The sequence below is a fragment of the Orycteropus afer genome, unplaced genomic scaffold (assembly GCF_000298275.1).
Source record: "Orycteropus afer afer isolate SDZICR_OR568_19922 unplaced genomic scaffold, OryAfe1.0 scaffold00112, whole genome shotgun sequence".
Classification (NCBI taxonomy): Eukaryota; Metazoa; Chordata; class Mammalia; order Tubulidentata; family Orycteropodidae; genus Orycteropus; species Orycteropus afer.
Window position 1 is genome coordinate 1,968,871 of NW_006921699.1, and position 11,790 is coordinate 1,980,660.

An 11,790-nucleotide genomic window follows, 5' to 3' on the forward strand; every position below is an offset into this window, starting at 1 on the left:
CTCACCTATTTTGGTCATGTTGTCAGAAGGGACCATTCCCTGGAGAAGGATGTCATGCTTGGTAGGGTGGAGGGTCGACAAAAAAGGGGGAGACCTTCAACAAGATGTATTGACACAGTGGCTGCGATGATGGGCTCAAGTATAGTAGGGATCGTGGAGCTGGTGCGGGATCAGGCAGTGTTTCGTTCTGCTGTGCATGGGGTTGCTATGAGTCGGAAATGACTTGACAGCACCTAACAACAACATAGATTGAATAAGTATGGGGAAAGGAGACAACCCTGATGCATTCCCTTCCTGATTTTAAACCATGCAGTGTTCCTTTGTTCCATTAGAATGACATCCTCCTTGTCAAGATACAGGTTCCGCATGAGTATAATCAAGTGTTCAGGAATTCTCATTCTTCTCAATGTTATCCATAATTTGTCATGATCCACACAATTTTGTGTACTAGAGGTTGGGAAATTAACACAACAAAAATTCGGGCACCTTCTACCTCAGTGAATTTCTAGGGGTGCGATGGTGTGGGGCATGTTGAGATATTCCTACTAAAGTGAAGGATAAGTTATTGTATCTGGATTCCCCTACAACTAAAAAAGAGGCACAATGTCTGGTGGGCCTCTTTGGATTTTGAGGCAACATATCCCTTATTTGGGTGTGTGCTATGGCCTATTTATCAAGTGACTCGGAAAGCTGCTAGTTTTCAGTGGGGCCCAGAACAACAGAAGGCCCTGCAACAGGTTCAGGCTGCCGTGCAGGCTGCTCTGCCACTTGGGCCATATGATCCGGCTGATCCAATGGTACTTGAAGTGTCTTTAGTAGATAGAGATGCTGTTTGGAGTCTTTGGCAGGTCCCTATTAGTGAATCGCAACACAGACCCTTGGGGTATTGGAGCAAAGCCCTGCCATCCTCTGCAGATAACTACTCTCCTTTTGAGAAACAGCTTTTGGCTTGTTACTGGGCTTTAGTAGAGACTGAACGCCTAACCATGGGCCACCAAGTCACCAGGAGGCCTGAGCTGCCCATCATGAACTGGGTGTTGTCTGATCCACAGAGTCATAAAGTTGGATGTGCACAGCAGGACTCCATCATTGAATGGAAGTGGTATATCAGAGATCGGGCTTGAGCGGGACCTGAAGGCACAAGTAAGTTGCATGAGGAAGTGGCCCAAATGCCTATGGTCTCCACTCCAGTCACATTGCCTTCCCTTTCCCAGTCTGCACCTCTGGCCTCATGGGGAGTTCCTTCAGATCAGTTGACTGAGGAAGAGAAAACTTGTTCCTGGTTTACAGATGGTTCTGCATGACATGCAGGCACCACTCAAAAGTGGACAGCAGGGGCACTGCAACCCCTTTCTGGGACTTCATTAAAGGAGAGTGGTGAAGGGAAATCCTCCTAATGGGCAGAACTTTGAGCCGTGCAAGTGACTGTTCACTTTGCATGGAATACGAAATGGCCAGATGTGTGACTATATACAGATTCATTAGCTGTGGCTAATAGCTTAGCTGGATGCTCTGGGACTTGGAAGGAGCATGATTGGAAGATTGGTGATAAGGATGTTTGGGGAAGAAGTATGTGGATAGATCTCTCTGAATTGGCCAAAGGGGTAAAGGTATTTGTGTCTCACATGAATGCTCACCAAAAGGTGACCTCAGCAGAGGAGGACTTCAATAATCAGGTGGATAGGATGACACATTCAGTGGACACCAGTTGTCCTTTTCCCCCCAGCTACTCCTGTCATTGCTCAATGGGCTCATGAACAAAGTGGTCATGGTGGCAGGGATGGAGTTTATGCATGGGCTCAGCAACATGGACTCCCACTTACCAAGGCTGATTTGGCTACCACCACTGCTTAGCGCCCTATCTGCCAACAGCAGAGACCAACACTGAGTCCACAATATGGAACCATTCCTCGGGGTGATCAGCCAGCAACGTGGTGGTAGGTTGATTACTTTGGACCACTTCCATCATGTAAAGGACAGACGGCATTTTGTTCTTACTTGAATAGATCCTTATTCTGGATATGGATTCACCTTCCCTGCATGCAATGCTGCTGCCAAAAGAACCATCCGTGGACTTATAGAATGCCTTATCCACTGTCATGGTATCCCACACAGCACTGCTTCAGATCAAGGGACTCATTTCACAGCACATGAAGTACGGCAATGGGCTTATACTCATGGAATTCACTGATCTTACCATGTTCCCCATCATCCTGAAGCAGCTGGCTTGATAGAATGATGGAATGGCCTCTTGAAAACTCAAATATGGCACCAGCTAGGTGGCAATACCTTGAAGGGTTGGGGCAGTGTTCTCCAGGAGGCTGTATATGCTCTAAACCTGCATCCAATATATGGTTCTATTTCTCCAATAGCCAGGATTCATGGGTCCAGGAACCAAGGGGTGGAAACAGGAGTGGTACCACTCACTATTACTCCTACTGACCCACTCAAACAATTTTTGCTTCCTGTTCCTGCTACTGTATGCTGTGTGGATCTGGAGATCTTAGTCCCAAAAGGAGGAACACTCCCACCTGGGGACACAATACATTGCATTGAACTAGAAATTAAGAATGCACCCAGCCATTTTGGCTTCCTCATACCTCTGGATCAACAGACAAAGAAGGACATTACATACTATCTAGAGTGATAGATCCTGATTACCCAGAGGAAATTGGATTGGCTTTACATAATGGAGGAAAGAAGAATATGTCTGGAATACAGGAGATTCTTTAGGACATCTCTTAGTACTACCATGTGCTGTGATTAAAGTCAATGGAAAATTACAGGAACGCAATTCTGATGTGACTGCTAACAGCCCAGACCCTTCAGGAATGAAGATTTGGGTCAACCCACCAGGCAAAGAACCAAGACCAGCTGAGGTGCTTGCTGAGGGCCAGGGAAATACAGAATGGGTGGTGGAAGAAGGTATTTCTGAATATACCTATGACCACGTGACCAGCTGCAGAAACAAGGACTGTGATTGTTACATTTCTTCAATGTATATGTGCATCAAATATTTTTGTTTCCTTCTGTTATGAACTGTGAAATGTAAATAAGCTTAATGCATTTTGGTTGTATGTGTGTTAGCATATCATGTTAGGCACAAATATGATTTCATAATTTTTCTTATTTAGAGATTATATATGGTTAAGAAGATGTGTATAACTGCCAAGTTGTCAAGGGGTGGACTGTGATAGTTGCAGCTGTGTGTCAACTTGGATGGACCACAATTCTGTGGTTTAAGCTGTTGTGATGTGGTTATTCCCATGATGGGATCAGATGATTATGTTTTGAGCAGCCAATCTGTTGAAAGGGAGTTTCCCTAGGGGTGTGGCCTGCTTCCAGTATATCTATGGACATCCTGGGAAAAGAGACATTCTTCTGTGGATCAGGATTCTGTTGTGCTGCCTACAACTGTCCATGAGTGAACAATCCACCATTCCGCCTGGAGATCTTGGATTCATCATTCATTGGAGTCAACAGCAGGTGTACTGCCTGCTAGCCTTGAGTTCCTCAGCCCCTGTGGCTGCAAGAGTTGGGAAAAGCCTCCAGCTTGACATTTGATCCAGGAACCCTGGAGTTGCCAGCTTCTATAAGTGTGTGAGTCATTTTCCTAATATAAATTTCTCTATATATGCATATATATAAGCTCCACTGGTTTTGTTTCTCTAGAGAACCCAGTCTAACATAGACTAGAAGTTGGGTTTTTTAAAAGTTAATAAAATTTACAAACTACTGGCAAATTTAACAAAGGAAAAGAGGGAGAGAATACAAATAATATGAAGAAGAAACAAAATGGGCAACATAACCACAGAACCAATGGAAATAAAAGGACAATATCAGGATACTATGAACAACTGTACTCCAACAAATTTGAAAATCTAGAAGAAATGGGCAGATTCCTAGAAACATACTATTTACCTAAACTAACACAGACTGAGATGGAAAGTGTGAACAGACCGTTACATAACAAAATAAGAAATTGAACAGGTCATAAAAAAATTACTAGCCAAAAAAAAAAAAAATGAGTCCTGACCCAGACAGTTTCACTGGAGAATTCTACCAGACATTCAGAGAAGAACTGACACAAATTCTACTCAAACTATTCCAGAACATAGAAAAGGATGGAATCCTCCCAAATTCATTTTATGAAGTAAGCATAACCTTGACACCAAAACCAGGCAAAGACATTGCTCAAAAGGAAAACTACAGACCAATACTTCTCATGAATACAGATGCAAAAATCTTTAACAAAATCCTAGCCAACAGACTCCAACAACATACCCAAAAATTGATACAGTATGACCAAGTGGGGTTCATACCCTGTATGCAAGGATGGTTCAACATTAGAGAAACAATCAACATCATCCATCACATAAATAAAGGAAAAGAACCACATGATCATATCACTCAATGCAGAAAAATCATTTGATAAAATCCAATAGAAGGGAAATTCCTCAATAAAATAAAAGGCATATATGCAAAAACAACAGGCATCACAATGGAGAGTGACTGAAAGCATTCCCCTTGCAAACAGGAAGAAGATAAGGATGCCCTTTATCACCACTTTTATTCAACATCATATTGGAAGTCCTAGCCAGGGCCATAAGGCAAGAAAGGGAAATCAAAGGCATCCAAATTGGTAAGGAAGAAGTCAAACAATCCCTATTTGCTGATGATATACTCCTATACATAGAAAACCCAAGAGATTCGGCAAAAAAAAAAAAAAAAAACTGTGCCAGGATACAAGATCAACATATAAAAATCAGTTGAATTCCACTACACCAGCAAAGAGATTGCTGAAAACGAAATCAATACCATTTACAATAGCTACTAAAAAAATAAAATAGTTGGGAATAAATCTTACCAGGGACATAAAAGACATGTACAGAGAAAACTATAAAACACTACTTCAAGAATCCGTAAGAGATTTACATAAATGGAAGAACATACCATGCTCATGGATAGGAAGATGGAGCATTGTGAAAATGTCCATACTACACAAAGCAATCAATATACTTAATACAATCCCAATCCTGAACCCATCAATATTCTTTAAGGTTATGGAAAAAACAGTCACTAACTTTATATGGAAAGGAAAGAGACCTCAGATAAGCAAAGCACTACTGAAGAAGAAGAACAAAGTAGAAGGTCTCACACTCTCAGACCTCAAAGCCTACTATACAGCCACAGTAGTCAAAACAGCCTGGTATAGGTACAATGACAGACACATAGACCAGTGGAACAGAATTAAGAATCCAGGAATAGATCCATTCATCTATGGTCAGCTCATTTTTGACAAAGGGCTGAAATCCATTACATGGAGAAGAGATGGTCTCTTTAACAAATGGTGCTGGCAAAACTTGATATCCATTTGCAGAAAAATGAAACAAGATCTGTACCTCACACCATACACAAAAACTAACTCCAGATGGATCAAAGACTTAAATGTGAAACCTAAAACTATAAAGTTCCTCAAGGAAAAAATAGGGGCAAATTTGTTGTTGTTAGGTGCTGTTGAGTCAGCTCCAACTCATAGCAACCCTATGTACAACTAATTATTGCATAACTAGACTGTCAAGCATAACCCAAAATACACAAACAACAGAAGTTAAACTAGATGAATGGGACCTTCTCAAAATTAAATTTTTATATGCTTTCAAAGACTTCACCAAAAGAGTAAAAAGAGAACTTACAGATTGGAAAAAAAAATTGGCAATGACATATCTGACAAGAGACTTATCTCTAGGATTTATAGAAAACCCCAATACATCAACAACAAAAAGACAAACAATCCAATTAAAAAATGGGGAGAAGATATGAGTAGACATTTCACCAAAGAGGATATTCAGGTGGCTAACAAACACATGAAGAAATGCTCATGATCACCAGCCATTAGAGACATGCAAATCAAAACAACAATGAGATACTGCCTTGCCCAAGCACTAATAGCAAAGTTCAACAAGATGGAAAATAAATGCTGGTGAGGATGTGGAGAGATTGGGACTCTCATACACTGCTGGTGGGACTGTCAAATGATACAACCACTGTGAAAAGTAGTATGGCGATTCCTTAAAAAGTTGAAATTAGAAATACCATTTGATCCAGCAATCCCATTACTAGGTACATACCGCTAATGAAAGGAAGAACAGATATATGCATACCCATGTTCATCACAGCACTATTTACAATAGCAAAATGATGGAAACAACATAGGTCCCCATCAAATGAAGAATGGATACCCAAACTATGGTACATACACACAATGGAATACTATGGAATCCTAAAGAACAATGTAGAATCTGTAAAACACTGCATAATGTGGATGAACTTGGAGGACATCATGCTGAGTGAAATAAGTCAGTCATAGAAGGACAAATATTGTATTAGTTCATTATTGTAAAAAGTCAAGGAAAGGTTTCCATATGGAAGGAAACTTTCTTTGTTGGCTACCAGGGGTAGGAGGGGAGAGGAGGGAACATTGCAAATATAAAATAATAATAATAATAATAAATTAAAAAAGAAAACAATTTACAGCCTTGGTAATCCTATGGTGCAGTTCTATTCTGTCCTACAGGATTGCTATGAGCCAGAATGAACTTGATGGCAGGGAGTTGGTTTTACATTTGAGAACATTGAGGTGCTTAGTATCTTGTTTAAGATCACTCATTAAATAAGAGGTAGGATGGATTCAAACCCTTGACCACTATGCCAACCTTTTCAATCTGTTTCCAATGCAAGAATCTATTCTACAATAATTCTTAAAAACTGCATAATTACAGTTGTTTCTTTCATTTTTTAGTTTTATGGTTTTTTTAATAAAATTATGGTAAGCATATAGATACATAATAAAACATTTGCTATTTAAAAAAAATTATCAAGTAATCATTAGACCCAAGTTTTGTTAAGGCCTAAAAATATAAGAGAGCCCTATAGCAATCATGTCTTCAGAAGACAGTACATTAAGTGATTATGAGCCATACAAAAATACACAGACACAAGCTTTCACTGTACACATAGCTCTTCAGTGAATTTCCACTAGTGTGGCAAAGTCTAGCTAGCTGTTCACCAATCTAGTTTCACCTTCCTAGGAAGAGAGAAATTCTACCTTTCCCAGATTCCCTTGAAATTAGATTGGGGCCATGATAGCTCTAGTCAATGGAATGTGCTACTTCTAGGTCTGGTCTCTAACATGCTTGACTAAATCCCTCATGTGGCAAAGGTAAGACCACCACCACCACCCACCCACTGCTATCGAGCCAGATCCAACTCAGAGCGACCCATTCTTGGGTTCCTGAGGCAATATCACCACAGAAGTAGATTGCCCAAACTTCCTTCCGAGGAGTGGCTGGTGGGTTTGAACCACCAGCCTTCTGGTTAGCAGTCAAATGCCTTAGGCACTATGCCACCAGAGCTCCTGGCAAAGGTCAGAGGACTCAATAATAGCAGAGTCATCCAATGGAAAAAATCCAAATCCCTGAGTCAACATTTGGAAAGAGCTACCCAATCTGCATATGGGTCTGTGTGCAATAAAACTAAAATTTTATCCCCTTACATCATAAAGATTTTGGGATTCATTTGTTAGCATGCAGTCTAACTTGCCATGACTAAAACAACTGAATCACAAGATCTCTGTGAATAATCTTCCCAAGGCCAGAGAAGTGGCAGTTGATAACTGGAGCATTCAAAACAAAACAAAACTCACTGCTGTCGAGTTGGTTCCAACTCATAGCAAGACCTTCTTGGGTTTCCAAGGCAGTATCTCTACTTGGATCTCTAATTGGAGCATAAAGGCAGGCCAAAGTAAAGCAAGGCACTCACTCTACCTAGCTCCCAAAAGTCTTAGCAAAAGAAAGTAATTGATGGTTGAAGTTTACAACCTTGTGCAGGTCTCTAAGCGGAAGCTGCCATTACTCAGATAATTCAGAACCTGGACTCTAGAGATAAGGATGTCCTCCTCTGCATTTAGCTGCTTCACTGCCTATTCCATCTAAAACACTGAGCGATAAAAGTCCTTGATGCTATGGACTGTCTGGCCCAGTCTGAAGCAATCACCAACACTCAGGGTTCAGTGGTACTTGGTCTCTGAGAGCAGTGAGAACAATATCATATTCATACATGCTAATATTTTAAATTTAAATAGTTACAGATATTCCTGGGAAAGAACATGAAGAGTGGTCTCTGGAGTCAATAAACGGGTCATTCATCATTCATCCCCCTCAATTCCTATTCCCTAAACACAGCCATTCTTTTCAGCTGTTTCCTTTCATATTTATTTCTAAATATGCACTTCAGAAAATGATTGATTTATATTTATACCTAGTTTGGTTGAAGTAAGGGCGTTAGCCTCAGAGAAGACATTGAAATGAGCTCTCATGGATCAGCTTCTAGTTGAGGACTAATTTTTTTAAAAGGAGCCCTGGCAGTAGAACAATTAAGCTCTTGACTGTGAACTGAAAGGATGGCGATTTAAACCCACCCAGAGGCTCCACCAGAGAAAGACCCAGAGAGATGCTCCTGTAAAGATTAAAAAACTATTGCCATTAAGTCAATTAATACTCATATAGGAGTGAGCAGAACTGTTCCATGGGGTTTCCAAGGATGTAATTTTTATGGAAGCAGACTGCCATGTCTTCTCCCGTGGAGTGGCTAGTGGATTCAAATGGCTTATCTTTCAGTGAGCAGCTGAACAATTAACAATTGCATCACCAGGGCTCCACGTATAGCCTAGAAAACCCTGTAGGGCAATTCTACTCTGTAATGGGATTGCTATGAGTTGATATTAACTTCACAGCACCCAACAGCAACAGCAACAAATTATTTGAAAGGATAGAGTAAAGGTATGGATAATTAATGTCAATCCGGAGACCTGGGCAGGTACTGGCCTAAGATAATACAAGAATGAGACATCAATAAGGGCTATATTTGATGAAGCAAGATACTGAAAGTCCCCTGTGGATACTAAAACCACTCAGGCATAACTGTTCAACTTCTCTTGTATTTCCTAAAATCAGATCTTAGCTTCCTGAACATGAAGCCTTCCTAGTTTTGATCCCCCAAATCCCCATGAAAGGCTCAGAATTCCCAGTACAACTCATGGTCACAATGCTTATATTCTAGAAGATGATACTAGGGGATAAGTAACTTATTTCATTATATTTCTCAAGGCCTACAGGCTAAAATAGCAAGTTATGAAGGCAAGAAGAGCAGTTTGGAAGCAACTATTCACATAAGGGATATTCATTACCTACCAGGACTCCTATGGAAAGAGGCTTAGATCCAATTTTACCTGCACTGAATAAGCAAGCAACAGTGCCTTCCCCTCCTCAATCTCATCCTCCTCTGAATGGATGTACACCATGATACAAGGTAACAGTAAACTCTTCCACATACCAGAGAGGCAGATAGCAAAGGAGAGAGGAAAAAAGATTATATGAAACTGAAAAGAAATAAATTTACTAAAGAACAAAGTAGAACACAGTATCTGAGCTCAATGCAAACAACTTTATACAAAACTAAAATCGCGGAAGTTCCAAAGTTCCGGAAGATGGCAGAATATGCAGATAGACTGCACAGACCCACTTCAACAAAGAAAAGGGGAACCAATTAACACAGATACAGAAGATAATCCTAGAGCCCTGAGCTTTGAAGGAAAGGATAAGGATATAGAGGTGGACTAAACTCCAACTAGTAGAAAACCCTACATGAAAACACCAAAAAAGGAGACATACAGAGAGCTGTGGGCTGTCAGCAATCCTGAGGCACAGACAGCTTGGATATTGCTGAGTGGTGTTAGGACCTAAGAATTAACCTAAAAATCAGTCCCGACAGCCAGGGGCTACATGGAGGACCGCACTCGTGGCTGGTGAATAAAAGGGGAATCAGCGAAGAGAAAGGCAGGCTGAGCTGTGGACTTTTGCCTATACAGAAGGTGCAGTCATTTTGAATGTTTACAAGAGGTTCAAGCATTTGGATACTTAAAGTGACAGCATTTACCCAGATTCCAGGGACTTAAGAATAGGCTCCACTTGCTGGGAAACATAAGGACATTCAGGACATGAACGACTGGAAAGGTGCAATATTCCCCTTGTTACTCTTATACCCCACACCCTCTTAGTGAACTGAGATGCAGCTATCACTCACTCCTACCCATCTTCTGGGCCAGCAGGAATTCCATCCCAATCTGTTTGCTCAGACGGAGCCTGGGTGCCCTTTCCTGCCCTGTTTTTTTTTTTTTTTTTTTTAAACTTTGTTTTTGGCTGTTTTAGAATTATATATATATATAATCTTTTTTATATTACTCTTCTTTATTCTTCCCTTCCCACATTCTAGTTTTCTGCTTTTTCTCTCTTCCTTGCTCCTGGTTCCCATTTTTTTCTTCATTATTCTCCTAATCTAACAAATTCTCCTAAAACTAACAAATCTGTCCTGGAGGAAGTGCGGCCGAAATGCTCCTTGGAAATGAGAATGGCCAGACTTCATCTTGCCTACTTTGCTCATGTTATCAGAAGGCACCATTCCCTGGAGAAAGATGTCATGCTTGGTAAGCTGGAAGGTCGACAAAGAGGGGAAGGCCCTCAACAAGATGGATTGACACAGTGGCTGTGCTGAGGGGGTCAAGTATAGCAAGAATCGTGGAGCTGGTGTGGGACCAGGAGGTGTTTTGTTCTGCTGTGCATAGGGTTGCTATGAGTCTGAGACAACTTGACAGCACCTAACAACAACAACAAACCTTTATTCTCTTATTGCCCTCTCCCCAGATATTGCAGGGTTTTTTGTTTATGTTTTTTTTCTGTTTTTGGTGATTGTTCCTGTGTGTTTATGCGGTGTGTTTTTTGTCCTCTTGCTTATACTTTTTTTGATGGTTTCACAATTGTTGTTTTTGTCTGAGTGGGAGACACCAACAGTGCCCATACGACACAATTATGCCCACACCTCCTGAAGCTTCACTTACTGAGTGAGAGCTGCCACTTCCTTCTCTACCAACTGGCCAATGATAAACGACCACCAAAAAGAGCCTGACTCACCCTTAGCTACTCCTCACAAGCAGTTAACAGAGATCTAAATACAACAATGTCACAATGTCTTAGAGACAATAGACCATAACAGTCCACACAAAGAAGATAAAATAGTAGAAACAAGGGAGCAGGATACAGACCTAGAACACATCCCTGAGGAAGAAGCAGCATTGGAACTCCCTGATAAGGAATTCAAAATAATTATATTTAGATATTGTCAGAGGATTGAGAGACAGATCAAGGAAAATACTGACAAAATTAAGGAAAACACAGACAAAACCCTAGAACAATTTCAGAAGAAAGTACAAGAAGAAAATGACAAAATAAGTGAAAAATTAGAAATGATACAAAATCTACACACAGAAATCCATAAGATCAATACTAAATTTTCAGAAATAGATCACACATTGAAAGGACAAATGAGAATTGAAATCAATGGAAGACAGAATTAATGACATTGAAGACAAATACCTAAATACTTCTTTGGAAAAGGAACAATCAGAAAAAAGATCAAAACAAAATGAAGAAAGCCTAAGGTTCATGTGGGATACCATCAAAAGGAATAATCTACATGTAATTGGAATTCAGAACAGGAAGAGAAAAATAAAACCACTGAGAAAATTGTTCAAAACTTGTTAGAAGAGAACTTCCCAGATATTATGAAAGATGAGAACATACCAATTCAGGAAGTCTAATGAACCCCAAACAGGAAAGACCCCCCCAAAAAAAAATCTCCAAGACATATAATCAACAAACTCATCAAAACCAAAGA